At 38.9% G+C, this 26568-nt stretch overlaps 1 pseudogene; it reads left to right on the top strand.

Annotated features, from left to right (window-relative positions):
- Nucleotides 1-706: 706 nt before the first annotated feature.
- LOC149160067 (C2 and GRAM domain-containing protein At1g03370-like) lies at nucleotides 707-26568 on the top strand (annotated as a pseudogene).

Below are 26568 nucleotides of genomic sequence, written 5' to 3'. Positions count from 1 at the left end.
GATCATGCTAAGTTCCCACACTTGGCAATAGATAAATATATGAGGAGGGTTTATTATGAATAAACAACTGTTACAATGTTGGAAATAAAGGAATGGGTCCGCAGTGTCAAGCAATCAGGGTTTCTCAATTTGTTATGGGCGCCACATTATCACCATACCCTCATGAACACAATCTATTTGCGCTAGCTGCTCACATTGGTGCACAATGGTTGTCTATGGCTAAGAGTACCTATACCCATTACAAACATGCTAATTCACATAATCATGCACCTACCGTACGAAGGCCTGAACCCAGATAAGGATTTTGGAGGAAAGACTACGGAAAAGGACCTTGTAGAAAGAATGAAGAGAGACAACCAATTTCCTCCTCTTAAGGAAGGATTGCCAGAGGCAGCTTAATTCGCTTCCTTATGGGGTACAAAGGATCCCGCACAAATTACGAAAATGAAGATATTTTGGGTCCTTATGAAATGAAGTCTCGACATGGCCATTAACCAACATCTGAGGTTGTCCCCAACCTTGTTCACGCAGTTGTCAGACTACGCGACATTCAAGGCTGACTTCCATAGGGTATATATCTAGGCACGGATGGATCCAGAGCAGAAATGGCATGACTTGCCATATTTGGTAATAGAAATAGATGTGCAAGAGGTGGTAACGCGATGGCCTATAGAGTGGCGTGTTAGACTTAGCTGCGGGACCAAGCATGGGTGTAGATAGTTCTACCGTGAAGAAAAGGAAGGAGGTAGCTAAGCCAGCTGCATGTAACCTAGCCACGCAGAAAAAGAAGGAAGCCACAGAGAAGGCTCGTGTTAAGAAGGAATGCGCTGATAAGGAGCAGGCAGAAAAAGATCAGTGTGAGTCCTGAACGGTGACAAGTCACCTTCACCAGAAACAGAGACATAAGAGGTTACAAGACAAGGCAGCGGAGGCGATGAAGGGTAGTGCACCTCCTTCATTTTGAAAATGTGTGACCTAGAGCAGCAAGGTGCATCATGGAAAAAGAAGAAAGTGCAGAAAACATAGGTTGATCCCATGGTGTTAATAGAAAGTGATCTCTTGATGAGATCGGTGATAAATTCAGGGACACCACAATAGAAGTGCTGCAACAGTTTGAGCAACGGTACATGCAGAAGTTGGGAGGTGTTAAGAAGGATTTTTTAGACTTATAGCTCCAAGCAACCAAGATCCAAGAAGATGTCAGGAAAGTAAGTGGCGCACAAGGCATTTTGGCATGGAGTAAGAGTACAATCATGGAGATGACCTGGCTACAGGATGTGAGAGGCTTCCCCTTACCTGAAGGTTTAATCAATGTTGAAATTGATGAGCAGCATGCCCTCCTTGATAAGGTCACAAAAATGGGCCTGAACCTTGCTGGGATATCACTTGAGTCACTCTGTGCATTACCATAGTGAGTCGTGGAAGAGCATTAGATCAAGGAACAACAAGCACTTAGTGTTGTTAGTCAAATCAAAGTCAATAATCAACAATTGTTTGCTAAAATGATGTAGGTTCTGAAAGAAAAGGAAACACTACAAGCGCATATTTCACAACTGGAGTCAGTGGTAGTGAAGGCCTACAAGTCAGTTCCTAAACTTCACATCCCAGAGATGCACAGCTAGAAGCAAAGATCAAAAAATTAGTCGCTGGTGTGTGCAAAGCTAAAGCTGAGGTTGGTTGAGTTTAGTTTGAGCTCAATATGAAGATCATCAAGCTGCAGTTAAAGTTGTAGTCCACGACTCCACGAGACATCCAGGAGTAGTGCGGAGCCGTGATAAAGGAAGGAGTGGCCACCCTAGATGCCATAGTCATTGACTATATGGAATTTTTTGAGAAAGAAACGGATTTAGTGACCAATTTGTAGGAGGATCCAAACCTGCAGACACTGAATACAGAAGTATGGGAGTTGCAGTGACAATACGATGAAGTTAGGGCAACCACGTGCTCCATTACACCATTGCAACGCCTTGCTAAACTGCAAGAAGGAAAGCAACTCCTAGCATAGGTGGACGAAGTGTTGAAAAAGGAGGTCATGATGAAGGCCAGGGTGCAACCATGGTTGGAAGAGGCTTATCAAGTCATGAAAACCATCCAGGATAAGCTTAAAGGGTTGCAACAAACACAACAGATAATGAGGCCAGCCGTAGAAGGACCAACAACAAAAAATTAGGTGAGGAAGTCAAGTAGGCAGCCACTTAAAGCATTTCTGAAGTTGCAGTGATCCAGGTGGAGCTGGGGGATCTTTGCAGTAAGATCGCAGTGCCAGCGGAGTGACTTGAGGGTCTGTCATGGTCTTTGTGTTGGGGTCTTGTTGGGATGGGATTACCTCGGTCAGTTTTGGGGTTAAGATAACCCAAGCTTTGGTACATTTTGTAATTAATGTAAATTCTCTATGATTTTTGGATGCGGAGTGCATAGATGATTAGGAGTCAAAAGGGTTTGCACCCTTGTTTTATGTAAAGTTTGAGTCAGTTTTGAGATCCACCCATGGTCCACGGACCATGGCATTGTATGAAAAAGGCTATAAATAGGTGTGTCTTAGAGAGTCTAAGGCATGTTTTTTATAAGAATTATGTAGATAGAAGAGAAGTGATAGCGAAGAGAAGTGGGTCAGATAGGAGAAGAAAGGCTCTATTGTTGAGTACGTAGAGGCCTAGGTAGAGTCGGCAGCTGAGTGCATAGACCCCTGCAACTGAGTACGCAGGGTAGTTTTGATTTTGTAATCTTGAAGTAAAGATAAATAAAGGCAATTACAGAAGAATTATTGTGTATATTTGATTTATCTTTGTTTCTGCTAATGCTATATGTTTTCTATGAATAATGCGTTTTAGGGAATATTGAATGAATGTTGCGCAATTGTGTTGAATAATTTTTAATGATGTACGCAAAGCATGTTTATATATTTCCTGAAGAATCTGATGAATTCTCTAATATTTACTAATAACTTAAGTAAATTTGTGCAAACCTTAATTTAAGACTACTTTTTGATGTGCGTAAGTAGATAGATTGATTGTTAATCATTCGAAAATACTAATCGTAGACCTTCGGGAAGGTCTAAAGGCCATTTTGATAGAGTTTCATTTGTGTGCCCTAGGATTATATAGATCTGCATGAAGGCATATCTAAGGCGCTAAAAGACATCACACTAGTCTCTGGATGCAGAAACATGGTTCTTGCACCCCCCCTTATTGCTTTAGGTGAGACTGCAGCCTGCGCTATGTGGGTTGTTGCCGAAAGGGCCAGTAGTGTAAGGATTTGTTGGTTGGCACAACTAACTTTAATCCTAGGTCAGGCCCCCCTAAGCCAACATTTTTCTATGCCAAAGAAAAGCAAGAATGTGACACCCAAGATGATGTTTTCTATGCCAAAGAAAAGAAAGAATGTTAGGCATTATAGACAAGTTAAATTTTTTAGAAAATTTATTATTTTTTTCCAATTGTATTGACCAACTGGATTTTATAGCAGTAGAATTTTCATATCAAGGAATATCTCAAACATTTCAACACTTATAGTTAATGTTATCGGTAAAAGATGATCCAAACATTTCAATTGATTTTTATATCTTCCCATTGTAAGCATATTGTGATGTTGCTAAAATTGACATCGTGTGTAAAATTCAAGGTGATATAGTGCTTGAGTGCATAGATGTTGATTTATATCTGGCTCGAGAAGAGATGATGTTTAGGATAATGTTCAATACATCATTTGTATGATCCAATATTTTGATGTTAAATCGAAATGACATTGATATTCTTTGGAATGCCAAAGACCATTTTCCAAAGAATTTCATAGCAGAAGTCTCTTTGAATACCCTCTCTTCCATGGGGCTTAATTGAATGCCATATTTTGTTTTCAAACTCGTTATTATATCAAGAAATTCAAGTGGATAGTGCTTGAATTGCTAGTATTACCAGTTTTACATTTTAATCTAGGATATATGTTAGCTTCCCTACTTTTGAGTTTTTTAGTTGTCAATAGTTGCAATAGATATCTTTTATATATTTTATCTTCTTCGGATTTTATAATGGCATAGAAGCACACTACAAAAGTAGACATTGTTTGAATTTGTTATAATTTTTTAGAAAATTTTTGAATAAAACTTCAGTTTGTTGTTGAAGTATTCTATCTGTCGAATTGAACAAATGATTTTCTCTGACATGGATGCGCCATGTTCTCCTCTACTCAATTTTACAACACTTGGTAGAGAGGAAAAAGAAGGATTTCCATTTGAAGAATTTTCAAAGGTTCAAGAGATATTCAACAATGTCAATTAGGGGGATGAGGTTGCAATCCATCTCATTCAAAGGATTATAAAATCAAATGATCTGCAAGAGAACTCAAATATAGTCAGACCAGATACTACAAATAGCTAGTCTCATTTTCCTTCTAAAGGTCAGTTGTTCACATTTTCAACTAATGGAGAATAAAAAAATTATGCAAAGAGAATTCTAGCCCCAAGACTACATTCCCCTTCACCTTTGATGTTCAAACCTTCATTTCTAACTACTCATCCAACTATAAAATAATCAAGATTCCATAGTGCACCTAAGGCTCTTGGAATAGTTGTCACATCAGAAGAAACTGTAGAATATAATATAGACATTAGAGTGCAACAATAATGCTTATAGTTTATCCTTTAATCCCATAATCTACTAATGTTTTTTTTGTTTGAACATCCTTCAACATTCTATGCTATATCATCCCCACAACCTAGTCATCCTCAAGATCCACTACCCCCAACACCAAAATTACCTCCATATGGACAAGGTGTGCCTCAAGAACCTCGCCCTCTTCCCCCCCCCCCCCCCCCCCCCCTCCCCCTTTTCTTCCTCTCAATGGTATGGGAGCTCCCCCTACCCCTCCTCCTCCTCCTCCTCCAAGTAAGGGATCACCACTCTTACCTCCTCCTCCTCCTCTACCACCAGTTGGGGTTCATGGAAACCCACCCGCTCATGCTCCTCCTCCTCCTAGGGGTACGAGGGTTCCACCTACACCTACGTCTCCACCTACTACTCCTAGGGATAAAGGGTCCCCACCTCCACCTCTACCTCCTCCTCTGGGGGGGTATGATGGCCCCACCTCCACCTCCTCATCCTCCTAGGGGTAAGGGAGCTCCACCTCCACCTCCTCATCCTCCTAGGGGTAAGGGGACTCCACCACCTCCTCCTCCTCCTCGAGGTAAGGGGGATTCACCTCCACCGCCTTCAAGTGGTGAGGGAGCTTCACCACCTCTAGGTAGTCGAGGAGCCCCCCCTCCTCCACCTTTCATTGGGGTTTTTGGAGGTAAACCTACAAAATCAATGTTTCTACGTGGGAAAGAAACAACTAATGCTTCAACACCTCCTACCCTCAATTTCCAAGGGAATGGAACCACCAAAACCTTTAGTATGGGGGTAAAGAGTGTAGGATATGCAACTAGAGTTGGATCAACACCTGCCACAACATCAAGAAGAGAATATTTTAATCCATTACTTGGGTGAAAGTGACAAGGGAAATGTCAGAAATATTATGGGCTAATGCTCAAAGGTATGATCAAGCAAATATATATTTTCCTCAATTGTGCAGATTATGATTCTATCATGTTGCAACAAATCTTTTCACCCAAAATTGTTCATCCATTTCAAGCCATTAGAAATATATGTAATTTTAATGTTTCTGGTATGCATTTTCAAGGCACTTGAGCTTGACATGTCAGAACTTGAGTTTCCTTTTTCTACTATATTTCCGACTTCAGATGATAATCATTGAGGGGATAAAGCAAGAGTGCATCGAGCTTCACTTGGGTCAAAAGTGGAGAGAGTACATTTTCTATTGGATTTTTTCATTTACTAGGAAGACAGTAGCATCCCAGACCATCTGTCAAGGTTCATTTCCTTTGGAGCCTTGAATAAGAAATTGGCACTAGGTGAAAATCCTGAGTGATTTTGATGGAAAGGTACTCCCCTATTGTAGAATCTCAGATAAACAAAATCTTTAGTGATTTAACAATTTTCCCTTCAAGAACTTCCCTACTTAATAGAAATGGGTTGTTCATGGTGCCTATTATATTCTATGTTGGAAGCCTTGACAATAATGATAGGCGACGAAACTTATATTCATTGGCAAAGACAAAAATAACATGTGTGTGATCACATTTTTTATGCATATCATGGTGTTTATATCATTAAGTCATCAATTTTATGGTGAAGAGAATTTTAATTTTGACGAGACACATTTTTCTCGGTAGTTTTTCTTGGAAATGGTGAAGTTTTCAAGAAATTATGAAGGTTATGAGTATTTTCCATCAAGATTCAATTTGATACCCAGGTAAGTAAGTTTGAAAATACCTCTCACCTAACTTTGGCCTTCCTTATAAATACGAAAAATATGATGTCGTCCATTTTGTTTGTCTAATATAACATTCTTTTCTAATAAAACATGTTTGTTACTACACATACCTCTCACAACCTTCATTGAGGTCCTCTATCCTACATACTTTCACTATCTTGATTCCCTGAAAGCTATTCGCCAAATGAATTCTATCATATTTGACTTTGTCATGGAAAAGGTTGCATAACATGAGAAAGATTTTCGAAGGTCCCACCCTCATTATGATATGAGTCATATTTCTATAAAAATGGAGGGTAACTAACTGGCCACATTTCCCAATTGTTTCGTTAAACTTCAAAGATAAATCATAATCTTTTCTTATTTATTTCATAAACATAAACTGTGAATCATCAGTGTATAGAACTCATGCCACTTTTAGGGGGGCTGGGTTGGATGTATTCATTGAAATCTTAAATGCTATTGCAAAACTTGGATCTTACAATGAAGTGTCTTCCCTATTGCAAGAATTTTCCAGCTCTTCTATGCATGTTCCCATTGATACTGATTTAGAATAGAAAACAATTAGTTCAGTGGATGGAGATGAACCATCAAGAGAAACATATAAGTTGCGGATTGATGCTTCTGCTGAAAATTTGTCTTCAAACATGGAATCCTCTCTCCCATATTTGATAAGCAATGCTACACATCTCTTAGAGATTATTATGCATAATATAGAATGTAGGGTGTTGTTTTGAGAAAAAAGGTATAAAGTTTGTGTTGCGGCTGATTGATTTATCCTTCTTACCATTGTCATTTGTAGGTGGCCAGAAATTTTTTGTTACAATTAAGGATTTTCACTGCAACACTCATCTCCTCTCACAAGGGTTGTTTTTACTACTCTGAGAGGACACATGAAACCTACAATTGAATTCATGTATTTTTTGGCTGGAACAAAGCTAGTAGATATTGACGTAGCACAATGCATGAGAATTTTGAGATGCCTTTCAAGGCTAGATGGTATTTTATCCTTTTCAACACATTTTCTAAAAAGCACAACAATAATTATGCCTAAAATTGGTGTTGGGGATGTAGATATACTAAAGGATGTAGGGAAGGTGTACAAAGAAATGGTTTGCCAGATATCTGTTGTTAGTGATTCAAAAGTAGATGTGAAGAAAGAGGTTGAACAAGGACCTGCAACTAGAAATTTGGCACCAAATGTAGTAGGTATAGAAGCTGTTAGTGACAATAACATAGTTTTAGTTGTTTGGTATGTTGACCCAATGTCTATGGGGAATGGAATTGCTTCTCATTGGTCCATTGAACATGAATATCTTTCTGTTATACAAACAAGACTTCATCGACATAGAAGAAGGGACCATGGTATCGAAGGGATTTCAAGAATGTGTCTTGGTTAACTTGGGTGACATGTAGATGGATCAGAGGTTGACATTGGAGGTTCTCTAAGTGTAGATGAAACATATCAAGCCCATAAAATCACAAGGAAGCCACCTAATCTCCTACAATTTGATATTATGAATAAGGTTTCATATGCAATATGATCATTCCATGTGACTCTTGTGAAGGTTTTGGTAGTTCCCAATCGAAAATGTGATGATGTGGGATCACTTAGTTCAGAAGCCAAGAATGCGGTGGTTTATGTTGCATCTGCTAGTCATGAAGAGAAATTTTATCTGGAACCTACTCTTGCTTAAAATATATCCAGTCATTTGCATCTTTCATATTATTTTCACCAAGCAAGTTGTTATAATTATCATAACTAGCAAGTTGTTATAATTATCATACTAGTGTCACTCTCATTTATCTTTCCATAACCGGTTGCAAATTCAATATGAAAATGTCATCTACAACTAGGATAACAACAAACAAAAGAACATTGATTTTGCACTCTAGTCTAGGTTTTTTACATGATTCTTATATTCTAAATTCTTGTTTTATTTAACATTTCCTCTTTGTGGCAGTTGCATTCAGAATGTTGGCTGATAAGACAATAGTTATGTCACTAGACATATTGATGGTTGGAGGTGTTCCTTGTTGCAGGTGAAAAATGCTCCTTGTCATCACTTACTATTTATGGTTTTATTAATTTGTGTCATTGCATTATGAGTAGTGTTAGATTGCATGTTCTCAAGTTAGGGTTACATTTTAATGCCACAGACAGATCAAGCCTAGCCTCGATCCTATGATTGCCACATTTTCTATTTGACCGAGTGTACCACCTTACTGCAGCATGGTTCTTATTTCTACACACTATGTCAAACACACCAAGCATACATTTTCAATCATTCCAAGTTTGTTGTTTGTCCAAGTAGAGAGGCATTTTTATTTTTGACCTAGTTTTCCACCTTGCAAAAGTATCATTCTTATTTTCCCCACACTCAGCGAGACACACTGAGCATCCATTTGCAATCATTCCAATTTTTTTGTTCATCTGAGTGGAGAGACATTTCACCCTTTCCCATACGATCCTCTTCCCACTCAAGCATGTTGAAGGTCTCCTCCAAAGATCCTCTCACCATTAGGTAGAGATCGGGCCATCCATTGCTAGAGGTGTTTTATACCAATGGGATCATTTTGGGCATGCTCTTAGCAAAACATTAACCGTGCCAACTAGTATGATTATTGCAATACCAAGACATGGGATCTTGCTCCTAATTATCTAGAATATAAGGAACTAGTCTAGAGCCAATTGTGCAAAAATTAGCTCCCATCTTCCCACACACACACATACATGACCTTCCTCATAAGTAGCAGCAACATATTCAACATTCCAATCTTATAACACAAGGGCAACTTGAAGCCAAGACATTTTACCTCTTGAAGGAAGAGCACATCTGTATGTAGGCAACATATTGTACATGAGGGTTATAACTTCTAACATTGGTCTATCTATCATCACTAGTGGTTCCCTTAACATTCTATGCTGAAATATTGATCCCCATGGACAAATTTCATCAATATTCTTCTTGATGATGACAAATGTGCTTGTAATTGTAACATCTATAGCTAGGGGCTATCTAATGGAGCATACAAAACTTTTTATTGAGCAGGAGAGGGGCTATCAGGGGAATGTCTATTTCTTCCTACTAAATTCTTATGGCAATCTATTGGCACTTGTTGTGATTGGTCATCTATTTTACTCCATTACAAATATCATTCCCAGCTGTAAGGCAATTAGTGATTCCAATAGAATATATACTAGAAATGATGAAACATTTTTGAACAACTAATTTCATTGTTTGAGATATTTCATGCATCTCATTACCGAATAGGTGCTTATTTGAATAAAATTTACTCTTCTTTGAAAAGGTACAATTCCCAAGTAAATTTCTTTCATGATAATTACAAATCGAACCTGGATATCCTTGTTAAGAAATTATTTCCTTATCTGTGAATTGTTGACTTTGATTCTATACTTTCATTTATTTTTATTAAATTTAGGGGGTTAAATGAAGTAACCTTTGGATCTATTGGAAACACATAGGAGATTACTTTTTGCTATTGAGAGATATATGCTCTTGATTCATAAAATAGTGAATGTTGGATTTGGATGCATTTTCTAGATCTTGCTGACAGTGTTTAGTTCACAGGGAACAAGAAAAGGACTTTGATGTGGCTAGTACTACTACAGAGTCACTTTATGGTGCATGAAAGTCCATGTACAAGCTAAAAAATGGTTTTTATTTTTCAAGAAGACTTATTCTTGTGATCTGTCAACCTGATTTTTTGTTTGGATTCTGAGGCTACAAATTGGTATAATTTTTGTTGTCATTGCAAAACAACATGAATGAAAATAAAATAATTGGATGTTAGAATGGTCTAAAAACATTTTAAGCAGTTAAAGATAAACAAAAACCAAGGCATACCTTGAAAAACATGAGCCTATTGGGCCTTGTCACATTCTGGAAGAAGATGTTAAGTATTTGTATCATTACTCTTCCACCCTTTTGATGTTGCACAAAGTTGTGTATCTGTCCCCAATTTTTTAGATTGAAACTCAATGATACATGCTCAATTTTGGAATTAATTTCACTTCGTTTTTGTAGTCACACAGCTCACTTTATTTTTTTCTTGTATACTCATTTGACATTTCAAGAATAACTGAAGCTTGTACAAAATTCCCCATTCCAATTGTAACAAAATATTCATCGTCGAGTCTGCACACTTTTTCTTATTGAGGTAGTCATGAAAATGATTCTATTACTGCATTAACCATGTCCTTGTCAAAAAAATTCACACCCATAATTCTCAGACAATTCAGGATCTTCAGGGAAGCTATACCTCTGATCCTAAATTTCCAACCTTGGCATGTGTTTTAACATCCAGTTTAATTCTTGAGACACCATTTCCAATCCAACTTCAAAAACCCATTCCTCATCCCTTTGACCACCTAATGAGATATATTGTAGAGGTAAACCAACATATTTCCATGAATATATCTCTAAATCTCCACCTTGATGTCTAATTATTCTACCTTCAGTTTCAATAAAAGAATTATCTAATGTCTTGGATTTCAGACATGCATCTCTCCCCAAGAATATCAAAAAATGAATGAACACTATGATAAAAAAAATCTTCACTAAGAACTTGAGCTTGATGCATGTTGCTATCTTCTCCAAAGGTCAAGGAAGGAAACATTTTTTAGTTCACTTTACTAGTTGACATCTGTGTATCCACTCTTTTAATGTTTGTTTGGCTTAAAAACTAGCTTCTAAATTGGAAGCATTTGCATTATTAGTCACTGAACTTGAGTACTTAAAACATGTCTTATATCATTCTTCAAATTGATAGGCTACTGAATTAGGGATGGCAGAATTTCTAGGTTTTCCTATCCATGCATTCTATACCCCTTTAAGGAAAAAACTAAGATAATTTGCACTTGCAGCAATTTGACTAAGGCTATCATTCACCCATGATTTGATTTGACTCCTAAAATTGAAAGGGTTTTTTTGAATCCATTCTTCTCTGCCCCCTAATTTTTCTCTTTTAGTTGTAGTTTGGAATAGAGTTGATTGTAAGGGGGCAAACTCAAGAATGCATTTGATTACCTAGTCAGATACTTCATTACCAAAACTCAAAAACTAACACTCAGTGATGTTTGCAATTCAGGGGAGATTCTTCTCATTGTATCTCTATATGGTAGAGAGAATTACAATAAATTTCTTCATTAAGAGTCTGGGTTGACCAGATATGTTAATGCAAAAAGCCTTACTACAAGGGAATCAATGGAACCAATGGAAACACTAACAATAATTTCCAATAGTACATTATCCTCCTTTGGATATGGAGCGTCAGAATAAGAATCAACTGTACAAGAAGATAAAATGAATTCCCCATCCCTCATAGGAAGATCCTTTGCAATGTTCACGAACAAAAGTACATAAAATACCAACCAAATTATCGAAACTACCAACAAAACTACCGAAAATACCAACCAGATTGAAAGGGCCAAGTTAGAATCGTTAGAAAATTACCATGATTGTGAAGATAACTCAGAGGCAGAACAATCATATGGTTTTTTTGAAGAAGGCTTTGATAGCATAGATTCAGGCAAACAGGAAGTTCCTAGCCCTCTGCGAGGAGGAATTTTTTTAGACCAAACCTATGCTACTAGTCCTAGAAATCTAAATGCCATTCTCTTTGGGCCCAACAGTGATTTCAAGCATGAGTTAGCACAACTAGAGGGGGAAAATGACCTTGTTGAAGGACCTTGGAGAAAAGCAGTGGGGGAACCCATGAAAAGAGTGGTCACATAAACCAAAGCTACAACTAAACTAGTGAAGGTTGTCAAAGCTATAAAAGAACAAATTTATCTCATAGAAAATGAGAAGGTTATTGTAGTATTAGCAAGTATAAGTACACCAGATGTTCCATATGGAAGTTCATTTAGGTGTGAATTTCTTTTCTACATCACACTAGGGCCAGAAGTACCAACCAAAGAGGAATCCTCTCATCTTTCTGTTTCCTGGAGAATGAATTTTATTCAAAGTACAATGATGAAAAGCATGATTGAAGGTGGTGCAAGACAAGGACTGAAGGACAACTACCAATAGTTTCCAAGTTTCTTTCTCAGTATGCTACACCACTGGATGTTTCATCCTTGGCCTCTGAGCAAGAATAACCAAGATTAGATTTGTAGATGGATCCCCAATCAGAATGGAAGCTTATTATTAGTTACGTTGGGGTTTTTACCTTGGTATCTACATTATTTTCTTTGGCATATCTCCTTTTGCACATCTTCCTAGCCAATCCCAGTGTGATGCAGGGCTTGGAATTTGGTGGGCTAGATTTACCTGATTCTTTGGGAGAAGTTATTACATGTGGGTTACTTGTTCTCCAAGTGGAGCATATTTTCAAGATGATTTCACATTTCATGCATGCATGATTCCAAAAGGGTAAGACAATATGTCATTCGTGCTCTGAGTTGTTTCAGTTCCTAGAGCTCTTATTTAGATAAAAGTAAGATTGGAAATTGTTAAAAAACATTTTGGTTTCTCAAACATATTCATGGCTTGATTACAACTAGTGATCATGGAATTAAAGCACAGAGAGATGGATGGATATTGACAGTTTCCCTAATTTAAGGAAATATTTTCTCTATTCTAGATTCTACTGGTTATTCATATCCATATGTGGTATTCGCTTGTAATGGGAAACCCCGAACAAGTTCAATCAAAATACAGACACTAGATCCTCAATGGCATGGTAAAATGTCATAAAACTATCTAGATATTTTGTGCTTGAGATTCTATGCTTCTCCATGTTTTTGTTCATGATTTCCATTGTGACTTTCATTCTCCAAATAATTCTGCAGAAATATTCAAATATGATGTGATAGAAGAGCCTCCTTCTATGATGGATGTAGAAGTATTTGACTTTGAAGGGCCTTTTTATGAGGCTACACCTCTGTTAGGACTCAGAATTGACCAATTTTGACCCTATATTTTTGCCCTAATATTATCCTTTTCAGTCACAAGTTGTAAGCTTTGATTACATAATGACTTAATCACCCCAAGGTACAAATTAACTTTTCGCATATCTATATGTTTAATTGTTCATTGCATATTCGTGAGTATCTTTATATTTATCCTTGAAAAGCTAACTAAGTTGCCAAGTAATTGTCTTGAGCCTGCAGGAATTATAATTTATAGTTGCTGTAACACCAGAAACAACAACTACGCAGTTGCCGCAACACCAGAAACAACAACTACACAGTTGATGCAACACCAGAAGCAACAACTACGCAGTTGCTACAGTCAGCAACAACAACCATCTAAAGCAGGCTATTTTGCAACAGCTAGGAATAACAAACGACAACTATCTGAAGAACGCTGACGCGGCATGATCACGCAGGTGTCTAAAGCAGGTAGAACATAGTTACCATTGCCTAAATCAGGAACAGCATGGGGAAACGATAAAGGAATGCGAGGATCCCAAGAAGATGGTCGAAGTCGGTTATCAGCTGTGTAACAGCTAGAACCTAAGAAAGAATATATTATTATACTTTTGTAACAACGTTCTGTAATTCTTATTTTTGATAGAATGGGATAACTGAATGAACTGTAATAATCTATTGTAATAGATGTCTCCTCTATAAAGAGGAGACATCTACATTAGAAGGGGGAATGTGTGATCTGTAAGTGAGATTTTGAGAGACATCAGCAAGTCTGAACTTTATTGTACTTGAATCTTTTGGCAGATGAATAGAAGATTTTTCTAAGCACTTAATCTAGCCTTTGTGTTCTGGGGAATCTTGTGAGAGGGACTGGGACCACCATCCTCACAAGATTCACCCATTTACTTTTCTGTCAAGTGTGTAAGTGTGTGATAGTTTCTTTCTGTTGGTACTCTGTTTGGATTCTGTAGCATTACCTCTGGTATTTCCGTTTTGCTAGTACTCTGTTTCATTAATTGCTTGAAGTTGTGCAAGAATATTTCACCGGTGAATTAGAGTGCAGTATATGTTAGCAATCTGGTTACAGGGGCAGGTGCTGAACGTCCTTACTTGGAGGATAGGGTCCTGATCCTCTGCCAACAGAGCATCCATCACTTTGCTTTTCAGATTTGTAATTTTAATTAATTATTTGTACTGTGATAACTTAGCGTAAGAATCACGTATACTACAGCTTTTTAATGCTTTTAGAATTAAGTACATACAGTACGCGGTAGCCTTTGGAATAAAAAGACTTTCCCAGGTTGACAATTAATGTGGTACTTGATTGTCTACTCAATAAACAATTCAACTAGCCAACATTTTGGCGCCGTTGCCGGGGAAGGCAACTAGAGATTTCTAAAGGCATTAATGATTTCTTTTCGAGAATAACAGATGCATGAGAGGACGCAAGAAACCTAATTTCACAGGCGGCAAAGGAGGAAGAAAAACTTATATTGATGAAATCATCTCAAAGGTTGAAACATCACAGAGGACAAGTTCCCGGACACCTCAGATCCAGTATTCCTCACAAACAGACCGACAGACGGAGGAAGTAATAGGACCTGAAAGGAAGCTGGAAGTACCAGAATACACCGAGGAACCGGTAGAAGAACCTGAAGAAACATAAGACATAGAAGATAAAGCAAGTGATTCAGGAAAAAGACCAATGGAGGATAACAGAACAGAAGGAAGAGGGGAAAATTCGCTCTCTACCCTGGAATTCCCTATTGGGGAGCTCCCGAGAGGAACAACCCCCATGAAAAACATTCCACTCTCAGCATTACCCAACTTTCATGGGTTATCCTCTGAAGACCCGGATGAATTCCTCTTCGAATTCGACATACTATGTAGGAGTTATGATTATGTGAGCGCTAATCAGAAACTAAAACTATTTCCAGCAACACTGAAAGGGAATGCGTTAAGATGGTTTATGAGCCTAGGAACCCAGGCAATCACTACCTGGGATCAGATGAAAGAGAGCTTTCTGGCTAAGTATCAAGACTACTGCCGGACGAGAGAAAGGAAGGAAGAATTGTTTAAAATGGTTCAGAAAGAGGACAAGAATTTGGAAGATTTTGTGGAAAGACTACAGTATAATCTGCAGCGGTCTGATCATCCTAATATGAGTAAAGATATTCTGAAGACTATATTGCTGAAAGGAGTACGAGATGACTGCCTGGACATGTTAAACATGTTGGGAAAAGGGGACATTTCCAAAGAACCCTTTGATGAAATTATCAATCTCTGCATGAGATATTCAAGGGGAGCAGTAGGCAGATCAAAAAGCAGAGATAATGTATATTCAAGAGTTCAGAAGTCAGCAAGCGGAGGAGCAACGAGGGCTGAAATAGGTAATTTATTAGAAGAATTTAAAACTGAGATGTTAAGCTCTTTTGCTTCACAAATTGATGCTCTGCAGGTTAAGAAGAAACAGGCGGAAGCAGAAGCTGCTCTAGCTATTTTCTGTTCCAAATGCAGAGAAAAACACCCACTCAGGGAATGCCCACTGGATAAGATACCTATCTGCACAATCTGCGAGAAGGACCATGAAACCCAGCAATGCCCCTCTCTGCCTGGAATGAAAGCAGCATTATAGTCAACTGAAGAAGAGGCTGAAGCAGTGTACCTGATGAAACAAAGGAGGCAATGGCCACAAAGACAAGGTATGAACTCTAACACAACATTCAGTCGTTGGAATAATAACTCTCCTTTTCAAAAAAACTACCCACCCATGAACCAAATGCAGTACCCACCCTTTAATACAATGAATTTTTCACTTATGCAGCAACCAAATCTTCCTTTTCTTGATCCTACTGTGTGGAATCCTTGGGCTCCCCAGCAACCGTATTTTAATCAATGGAATCCAAACTGGGCAGCCCAACAGATACCATTTCCTCAACAACAACAGTCTCTTTCCTTACCATCCAATACTCCTCCAAATAACCAGGCAATGAGACCACAGCTGCCTGTACAACCTAACCCCAATCCAAATAACAATAAAGCCCTGCAAGTAATTGACATTCAAAATCAGCCTGTTTCTCCCCTGCAATGTAACGATATCCATCTTCGCTCAGGGAGAATTGTTGAACCCATTATAGATGATATCACTGACTCTGACAAAGAAGAAGTTAGAAAAGAAAAACCAGCTAACAATAATGCTGAAACAGCAGAATCAGCACCTAATAATAATGATCAAACAATAGATCCGCCATTCCCTGAACGGCTGGCTCTCACTAAAACACTTGAGCAACCTACCTTTAACCTTTTAGGAGGGCTACAAAATTTGTATGTTAAAATCCCATTATTGCAAGCATTAAGGGATGTTCCTATTTATGCTAGAAATATTAGAGACATTTGTATAAAAAAACCGGGAAGAAAGGCTAAGGATCCCCTCACAGTTCATGTGATGGGAGAATTAACTGCTTTAATGACCGAAAAAGATTACCCTGTGAAGTATGGTGACCCTGGTCACCCTACAGTAACAGTCCAGGTTGGAAAAACCTCTATCTCTAAAGTTCTAGTAGATTTAGGAGTTGCAATAAATATTATGACACTCGAAACAGCACAATTGCTTCAGTTAAAAAACTTCATTAGGGAAACTCCAACTATCTTAGAGTTGGCTGACTGCTCTACAATTAAACCCGAAGGGGTCATTGAAGATCTTATAATTTCTATAGAATATTGGAATTACCCGGCTGACTTTGTGGTGTTACAAACTAAAACAAAGTTGGGGGGTCATCCGTTGATTCTAGGGAGACCTTGGCTGGCTACAGCAGATGCGTTCATCAGCTGTAGATCAGGATCAATGACCATCTCTAATGGGCAGGAAACTAAACAGCTTACCCTCTATCCTCATGCTACACCCATGATTAATAATGACAATTCTGTATGGGTAGACTATGAGGATGAAGAAACCCAACCTATATTGACTATTGGACAAGCCTTGACTTTTAAGGACTCCACCGAAGATGAATTAATCAGCAGCTTTATTTCTAAACCCTCTTCGGTTAGCCCTGAAACATATAATCACTTCACTGCAATCTTAGAATCTGAATCCCAGCAGAACATGAAAGATGAAAACTTATTTCAGACAGCAGTAGGCATCCCTTCCAAAAGTACAACAACTGAAATTGAGCCTGGCAAAACATTAAATATAAATACTGACTTGACTGATAATGAAAAACAACAATTAATAAAGTTACTCCAAGAAAATAAAGAGGCATTTGCATGGGACTACACAGACATGAAAGGGATCTCTCCTGAACTATGCACTCACCGTATTTATATTAAGGAGGGATCTCGGCCAGTCTGCCAACCCCAGGGAAGAATGAACCCCAACCTTAGAGAAATTGTGAAGGAGGAACTTCAAAAACTCTTGAATGCAGGATTTATATACCCTATATCTGATAGTGAGTGGGTTTCCCCACTTGTAATTGTACCCAAGAAAAATGGGAAATGGAGAGTATGTGTGGATTACAGAGCATTGAATAAAGCCACCCAAAAAGACCATTTCCCTTTACCATTTATTGATCAGGTATTGGATAATTTAGCAGGTAAGAAATTCTTTTCATTCTTGGATGGGTTTAGTGGATATAATCAGATTAAGATTGCACCCCAGGACCAGGAAAAGACCACATTTACTAGCCCATGGGGGACCTTTGCTTACAGAGTACTTCCATTTGGGCTATGTAACGCTCCAGCAACATTCCAAAGAGCGGTGATAGGGATCTTTTCTGATATGTTAAATGATTCATTAGAAATATTTATGGATGACTTTACCCCTTATGGAGTGACTTTTGAGGATGCACTGCAGAATCTTGAAAAAGTACTTAAGCGGTGTATAGAAGCACACCTTGCCTTAAGCACTGAAAAGTGCCATATGATGATGAATCAAGGTATTGTATTGGGTCACTTTGTTTCATTTCTAGGAATTCAAGTCGATCCAGCTAAAATACAGGTAATTCAGAACCTTCCTATCCCCAAAACACAAACTGATGTAAGAAGCTTTTTAGGACATGCCGGATACTATAGACGACTCATTAAGGATTTTTCCAAGATAGCTTCTCCTCTATTTGTGTTGTTAATGAAAAATGCTGAATTTAAGTGGACTGATGATTGTGAAAATGCATTCAATAAACTTAAACATCAGTTATCCGCAGCTCCCATTTTGAGAGGACCTGATTGGGCATTACCCTTTCATATCTCCTCTGATGCCTCAGACACAGCAATTGGAGCCGTCCTGGGTCAGGAAGAAAACAGTCTCCCCTATGCCATCTATTTTATTAGCAAGAACATGACACCAGCTGAGCTAAATTACACAGTTACTAAGAAGGAATTTCTAGCAGTTATTTATGCTATTAATAAATTTCGACATTATATTACTGGCTACACTACTTTTGTGCATACTGATCACTCGGCCATTAAGTATTTAATGAATAAATCAGTTACAAATGCCCGAGTCACTAGATGGTTATTACTATTACAAGAATTTCATATCACAATTGTAGATAGGCCAGGAAAAGAAAATGTAGTTGCTGATTTCCTTTCTCGTTTAAAAACTGATGAAAATGCTCCAGTAGATGATTCTTTTCCTGATGAGTATTTATTTGCAGTATCTGCTCACTCACCTTGGTATGCAGACATTGCCAATTATCTAGTTGCAGGAAAATTACCATCACACCTATCACACAGGGAAAGAAGAAAGATCATCCAGCAAAGTGCTAGGTACAGCTGGATAAGCGGGTGTCTGTTCCACACAGGAATAGATGAAGAAATCCGGAGATGCATTGGGGAAGACGAGATTTATGATATACTAAAAGCTTGTCACGATGGCCCTTGTGGAGGACATTTTGCAGACAAAAGAACAGCACACAAGGTACTTAGAATGGGTTATTATTGACCATCACTTTTTAAAGATGCTAGAAAATATGTGAAGGCTTGTGACAGCTATCAAAGAATGGGCCAGCCTAACCATAGGGATGAAATGCCACTTAATCCCCAGGTAACTCTTGAACCTTTTGAGAAATGGGCATTAGATTTTATAGGTCCCATTAATCCTCCATCTAATCAAAGAGTGCACATACTAGTATGCACAGATTATATGACTAAATGGGTAGAAGCCAAAGCACTCATTAAAGCTAATGAAGAAGCAGTACTAACATTTTTATTTGAAGAAATCTTTGTTAGATTTGGACTACCTAGAGAATTAGTCACTGATGGAGGACCTCCTTTTAATTCTCATGGCTTCAAAAATACGCTCCAAAAATATCATATCAAGCACAAAAATGACTACACCGTACCACCCCCAAGAAAATGGGCAGGTGGAAAGTACCAACAAGTTCATAGAAGCCATCTTAACAAAAACGATAAAGGAGAATAGAAGGGACTGGTTTCAGAGGTTGCCCGAGGCTCTATGGGCCTATAGAACCACTTGGAGGAATACAACAGGCTTTTCACCCTATGAATTAGTTTTTGGAAAGAATGCTATTTTCCCTGTAGAGTTTGAGATTAAAACCTTAAGAACTACCTTAGCTGTTAACCTTGATTTAACTGATGCACATACAGCCAGGTTGCAGCAGCTTCAGGAATTAGATGAGAAAAGACTGGATGCCGTCCATCAAACAACTATGATACAGCAACAAAGAAGCAGATGGCATGACAGAACCATCAAGCAAAAGCAGTTCCAGAAAGGTAACTGGGCTCTACTTTATGATTCCCGTTTCGAGAATTTCCAAGGGAAGCTAAGAACAAGGTGGTTAGGGCCGTATGAAGTGGATGTTGTTTTTCCAAATGGAATAGTTAGACTTTTAACAATTGATGGAAGCAGAACATCACTGTTAGTGAATGGCTACCGACTTCGGTTATATCAGCGGCCGATTTCCAATGAAGATTTTAAAGCCACTTGCATGGCAATAAAACAATATTCTTTTCCAGGGGAACTTGCTGTCCCTCAAAGCACTTGAGTTTCTATTATTTATATTTTTTTTAGTTTAGATATTCTTTTTTTTAAGAAACTAATAAATCCTGCCAAGGATTGCGATATTACATTTCAGTATTTTGCAGATTTTAGCCTGGGAAGTAGCTGAGAACAAAAGTTTCAAAGGAATTACTTTGCGGACTCGGAACTCCTGTTGCTGCAACACCATTTCCCTGTTGCTGCAACACCATTTCCCTATTGCTGCAACACCATTTCCTGTTGCTGCAACACCATTCCCCGTTGCTACAACACCACTCCCGTTGCTGCAACACCATTCTCTGTTGCTGCAACACCATTCCCGTTGCTGCAACACCATTCTTTGTTGCTACAACACCATTCCTATTGCTCCAGCACATTTCCCGTTTTTACAAACGTCTAACATCATTCCCTGTTGCCACAACAACAATTTTCCGTTGCTGCAACACCAATCCCGGTGCTACAACATCGCTTCCCGATCAAGGAATACCCTTCCCAGCAAATTCCCTCACATACGAAAACACCAGTCTTACCACTTCAGCCCCAAGGAACAAATTTTGATAAAATATACCACTTCTTGTGATGATTACAGCACCCTACTATCACTTCCCGTCATTATCATTACAAATCGCCGGTATTCCCATGCTTTTAGATCCGCGGTAATCATTATGATCTAGCAGAAGACGAGACAAGACTTTTTGACGCAACAATAAAAAAGGTAAAATACGAAGGTACGCATGATTATGTATGGACATTAAATAATAGATAATGCGGAGAAGTTGATAGGACTATCAAATAATTGTACTTCCAATCATATCATTTACACGTAGGAGGGGGGCAGATTACCAAGGCAACTCTCATAATGACATACTACGCCAACTACCACCACCCTTAACTCTCCCGGTAATATGTAAAAGCCACCCTATCACGGCATGTTACCATTTGCGACGTTTTACTTTGAACTGAAATTGGAAGCTCAGCTCTGAACTCTGAAATTTACTGAAACAACAGCTATGGGAGGAACCCTCATTACACATGAGCCTGGCACGACAGTAGTCCTTGAACTCTATCCGGAGATTTATCAAATTTTCTTGCAAGCGGGATGGATAGAGTACTTCAGGAGACTTCCGGACTTTGACGAGCAGCAAGTCCTTGAATTTGCATGCAATTTAACAGAAGGATTCTCTGTCGTCCAGGGAGTTCAAATTCCAGTCACGGAGGAAATTATAGCCCAAGTTACCGGGCTACCAGCTAATGGCACACGGTGGTTCAGCAGAAAGCACCTGATTCTTAATGCGCAGCAGGATTTTCTCCGACCAGGCGAGCAGGTAGAGCCCAAAGGCAGAGGCGTAGCACTTCGGTTGTTACCTCAACCGTGGCCGAAAGTCGCTGAATTTGTCAAGCAATATCTGACGTGCGAAGGCTGCTACCAGGTAATTTACCAGCACGACTTCGTCCTGTTAAATCATTTGAGAAATGGTCAGTTAATAAACATACCATATTATCTATTGGGTTGTCTCAAAAACATGTCACGATATGCTGTTAACGCGAAGCGCCCACTTCTTTCCTTAAAACACCACCGCTTAGCCCAATTGCTGATTAATAGAGCCCTCGCTCTAAATAACCCTCCACCCCCCATTAATCCCCATCAGGAGGCAGAAATTCCATAGCCAGAACATGAAATTCCTCATCAAGAAGAGGAAATTCTTCACCAAGCTGAGGACACACCTCAGTAAGATGAAGAAATTCCTCAGCAAATGGAGGACATACCTGAACAAATCCCTTTAGAAAACCCTCAGCAAGCAGAGCACATTCCTGAACAACTCCAGCAAACACCCACGCAAGTTGCTGAGAATGAACAAGCAGCAGTAGAAATAACCACGAGAACAACCCCATCTCCCAAAAGAACCAATCCTTCCATTCCCATACTTGGTATTTCTACTGATGACTCCGATGACAATATCCATATTACCCTGCTTAAATGAAAAAGGCAGCAGGAAAAGAAAACCCCATCGAAAAGAAGAAGAACTAGGGTTTTAGCTAAGGCACCTGCTACTCCGGCTACTGTCCCCATCCTAAAGAAAGCTAGCCTGAAGAGAAAAACGCCTGAATTCCCTGCTTCTCTACCAAAGTGAAAAACCCGGTCATCGGTAGTAGCTGAATCTCATAATTCCCCCAATTCACCGCCCATCACTATAAGGATCTGCACTCCCACCAGTCCTCAAAACTCCTCTCCCTCACCCTCGGAAGCTGAGATGCAGAGTGTTCATAGCTTCGTGACATCATATTTTAAGACAGCTGACACACAAGAACCAGCTGCCGACACCCAAGGTAATAGTGACCAAGTGGCTGCAACACAAGAAACAGCCACTACCCCAGGTGACACACAAGAACCACCTGCGGGGAATACTGATCAAAATGATGAAACAAAACCTCTGCCTCCACTGGAATCTACTGCTCCTCAAGACCAGCCTACCATACCTGCCGTACAGGAAGAAATTGAATTTCTGAAATCTCAGATTCAGGACTATCAGGAGGAAATAATAAGGGTTAAGGAAGCATATCAGAATGAATTCAGCCTGCATGTTTTAGCACGAGTAGCGTCTGCAGCAGAGAAAAGTAAGGATAATGAATATGTGTGTACCAATTGTGGTGAAATATATACTCAGGCAGGATATAAGGTAGTGGCAGAACCAATGAAGGAAGCCTCCGATGTTGTAGATGAAACAAAAGAGCCTGTTGTTACACAGACGGAAATGCCACAATCCTCTGCTGAAATAAGAGAACCTGTTGTCACACAAGAACCAACAGGCTCTCCAGAAACTACACAGGTCCGAATAGAAGAGCTTACTGACACACAAGAACCAGTAAGTTCTCCAGAGATTACGCAAGAACAAACAGAAGAGCTTGCTGACACACAAGAACCAGCAAGTTCCCCAGAAACTATGCAGGAAGAAACAAGGAATGAGAAATAGGAGAATACAGATTCAACCTGGCCTACCCAAATTGCTATGGAAGAAGTAGTTACACAAGAATCAAGAAATGAAGAAGAAAACACAGACTCATCTCGGCCCGCTCAAAGTGTCATGGAACGAGAGGAAGAAATAGAAGAAAATAAGGAAAAAGGTATAGACACACCCCAGCCTACCCAAACTATTATGGAGGAAGAAGAAATAGTTTCAGGAGGAAATGAAGAAAAATTGGACTCACCCAGCCCTATTCAAATTGCCAAGGAACGAGAAGAAGAAGAAGGAAATGAGGAAAAAGGCACAGACTTACCCCAGCCCACCCTAATCACCATGGAACAAAATGAATCAGTACAACAGGAACAAGAGACACTAGCCAAAAATGAAGAAAAAGATGTTGGATCATCCTAGCCTACTCCTACAGAGCAGATTATCCTTGTGGATGCCTTTACACAAACAGAGCTTCCCTCTGTTAGTGATGTATGCACAGAAACAGATAGTTTTCAAGCATTAAAGGGAGAGTGGTGGAGAGAATATGAGCAGTCATAAGGCAAGGCATTCCAACAGCAAAAAGGGATCTGGTTTAGTCATGCATACAAGAACTGGGAAGCACTTGAGCAGTGCAGAGCCCAGTACAAAGAAATCAAGGAACTAAAAGCCAGATTGACCCAGATGTTTGAGTTGTTCTAAAGATTACTTTCTACAAGGAAACCCTCTTTTAATTATGCAACATTTTTGAGGGAAAGACTCACATTTTTACAGATAAAGGCTGTCAAAGAAGGTAGACCTCATCAGGTGGTTACATCAGAGCAGTTTATGCAAACCTTTGCAGAGGTACCTAAAAATGATAAAAATTTGTTATGCGAGCTCTATCTCCATAATGAAGCCATGTCCGAAGAAAGAAATATGAATATGATACCTGTAGTTGGCGTCATACAGCTGAGAGCCTTTATCTCCTTTTTAGCTAATCAACTTACATGGCAGAACGCCTTTGCTTCAGCTCAACATAATGAACAGAATTGTCTTCTGTGGATTAGAGATGAACCACAGAACGCAGCCACCTTCATTGCACAACACCTGAGAATGGTAAGTGATCCTGAAATGAAGGACCATGTTAAGCAACTGCAAGCAATGGTCCTGAAAGACTGTCAGCATTATGTAAAGACTAAGGCATCCTTGGCTGTCAAGGCAAACAAACTGTTTTGGGAAAACTGCCCCAAGGAGTGGCAGGAATATCATCCTTATAATCCACCTAATTTGCAGGTAGCACTCTCAAGGGTACCTCATTATGTTAATTTCATGCAACACTGTGCTGAAAATTGGATGGGTTACAGATTTAGATTTCCACTTTTATGGCTATCTGGTGAACAATACAAAGGACAGTTTGGATTATCCAACAGGGAAGAAGCAGCAACATGGAGGAAAATACAGACTGTCTGTGGATTCAAGAAGAAGTTTGATGCCACTTCCTATAACTATTGTCTCAGTAATCTACATTGTTCATCCCAGTACTCCGACTCAGACTCAGAGTAGGCATTGCATAGGGACATGCAATCTCTTCAGTTGGGGGGGATGTTAGGACTCAGAATTGACCAATTTTGACCCTATATTTTTGCCATAATATTATCCTTTTCAGTCATAAGTTGTAAGCTTTGATTACATAATGACTTAATCACCCCAAGGTACGAAGTAACTTTCCACATATCTATATGTTTAATTGTTCATTGCATATTCGTGAGTATCTTTATATTTATCCTTGAAAAGCTGACTAAGTTGCCAAGTAATTGTCTTAAGCCTGCAGGAATTATAATTTATAGTTGCTGTAACACCAGAAACAGCAACTACACAGTTTCCGCAACACCAGAAACAACAACTACGCAGTCGCTGCAACACCGGAAGCAGCAACTACGCAGTTGCTACAGTCAGCAACAACAACCATCTAAAGCAGGCTATTTTGCAATAGCTGGGAATAACAAACGGCAACTATCTGAAGAACGCTGACGCGGCATGATCACGTAGCTGTCTAAAGCGGGTAGAACACAGCTACCATTGCCTAAATCAAGAACAACATGGGGAAACGATAAAGGAATGCGAGGATCCCAAGAAGACAATCGAAGTCGGTTATCAGCTGTGTAACAGCCAGAACCTAAGAAAGAATATATTATTATACTGTTGTAACAACGTTCTGTAATTCTTATTTTTGATAGAATGGGATAACTGAATGAACTGTAATAATCTATTGTAATAGATGTCTCCTCTATAAAGAGGAGACATCTACATTAGAAGGGGGAATGTGTGATCTGTAAGTGAGATTTTGAGAGACATCAGCAAGTCTGAAATTTAATCTACTTGAATCTTTTGGCAGATGAATAGAAGATTTTTCTGAGCACTTAATCTAGCCTTTGTGTTCTGGGGAATCTTGTGAGAGGGACTGGGCCCACCTTCCTCACAAGATCCACCCATTTACTTTTCTGTCAAGTGTGTAAGTGTGTGATAGTTTCTTTCTGCTGGTACTCTGTTTGGATTCTGTAGCATTACCTCTGGTATTTCCGTTTTGCTAGTACTCTGTTTCATTAATTGCTTGAAGTTGTGCAAGAATATTTCACCGGTGAATTAGAGTGCAGTATGTGTTAGCAATCTGGTTACAGGGGCAGGTGCTGAACATCCTCACTTGGAGGATAGGGTCCTGATCCTCTGCCAACAGAGCGTCCATCACTTTGCTTTTTAGATTTGTAATTTTAATTAAATTATTTGTACTGTGATAACTTAGCGTAAGAATCACGTATACTACATCTTTTTAATGCTTTTAGAATTAAGTACATATAGTACGCGGTAGCCTTTGGAATAAAAAGACTTTCCCAGGTTGACAATTAATGTGGTACTTGATTGTTTAATCAATAAACAATTCAACTAGCCAACAACCTCTAGGGTACATTGAGATCAATTTTCTGAAATTTACTTCACAGGAACTGGCTGATTTGTGGATCCCACTTCAAGGAAGACTGGCACAAGCTTCCTAATTGAAGTTTCAGCTTAAGATATTTCTAACAAATAAAAAGGGTCCTCATGTGGTTAATCAATACATAAAAAAGATGTAAAAAGAAGTTGGTGAAAAGGTATTCATCTTTCAATATTAAATCTCAAGTAGATACTTGTCTTTTCCTTGGCATACATATAGTTCAATGGATTTCTCTATTTGTTTGGACATCATGAGAATGAGAAAGAATTCTATGTAGATTGCCTAACACCCACCTCAAAAAAATTCAACATTCCAGAAGCTATTTTCACTTCCAAGTGAGGAGTTTATGATTAATGATTTTTCTTGCTACTTGAAACATAAAATACCTCTTCAAGTATATATGCCTCACTTAGATACATTTGCATGA

This window comes from Pinus tabuliformis, chromosome 5_2, assembly GCF_031772625.1.
Source record: "Pinus tabuliformis cultivar Carrire ecotype Pingquan chromosome 5_2, CPIR1, whole genome shotgun sequence".
Taxonomy (NCBI): Eukaryota; Viridiplantae; Streptophyta; class Pinopsida; order Pinales; family Pinaceae; genus Pinus; species Pinus tabuliformis.
The sequence above is the reverse complement of the archived record's forward strand: the minus strand, read 5'-3'. Positions and strand labels throughout refer to the sequence as shown.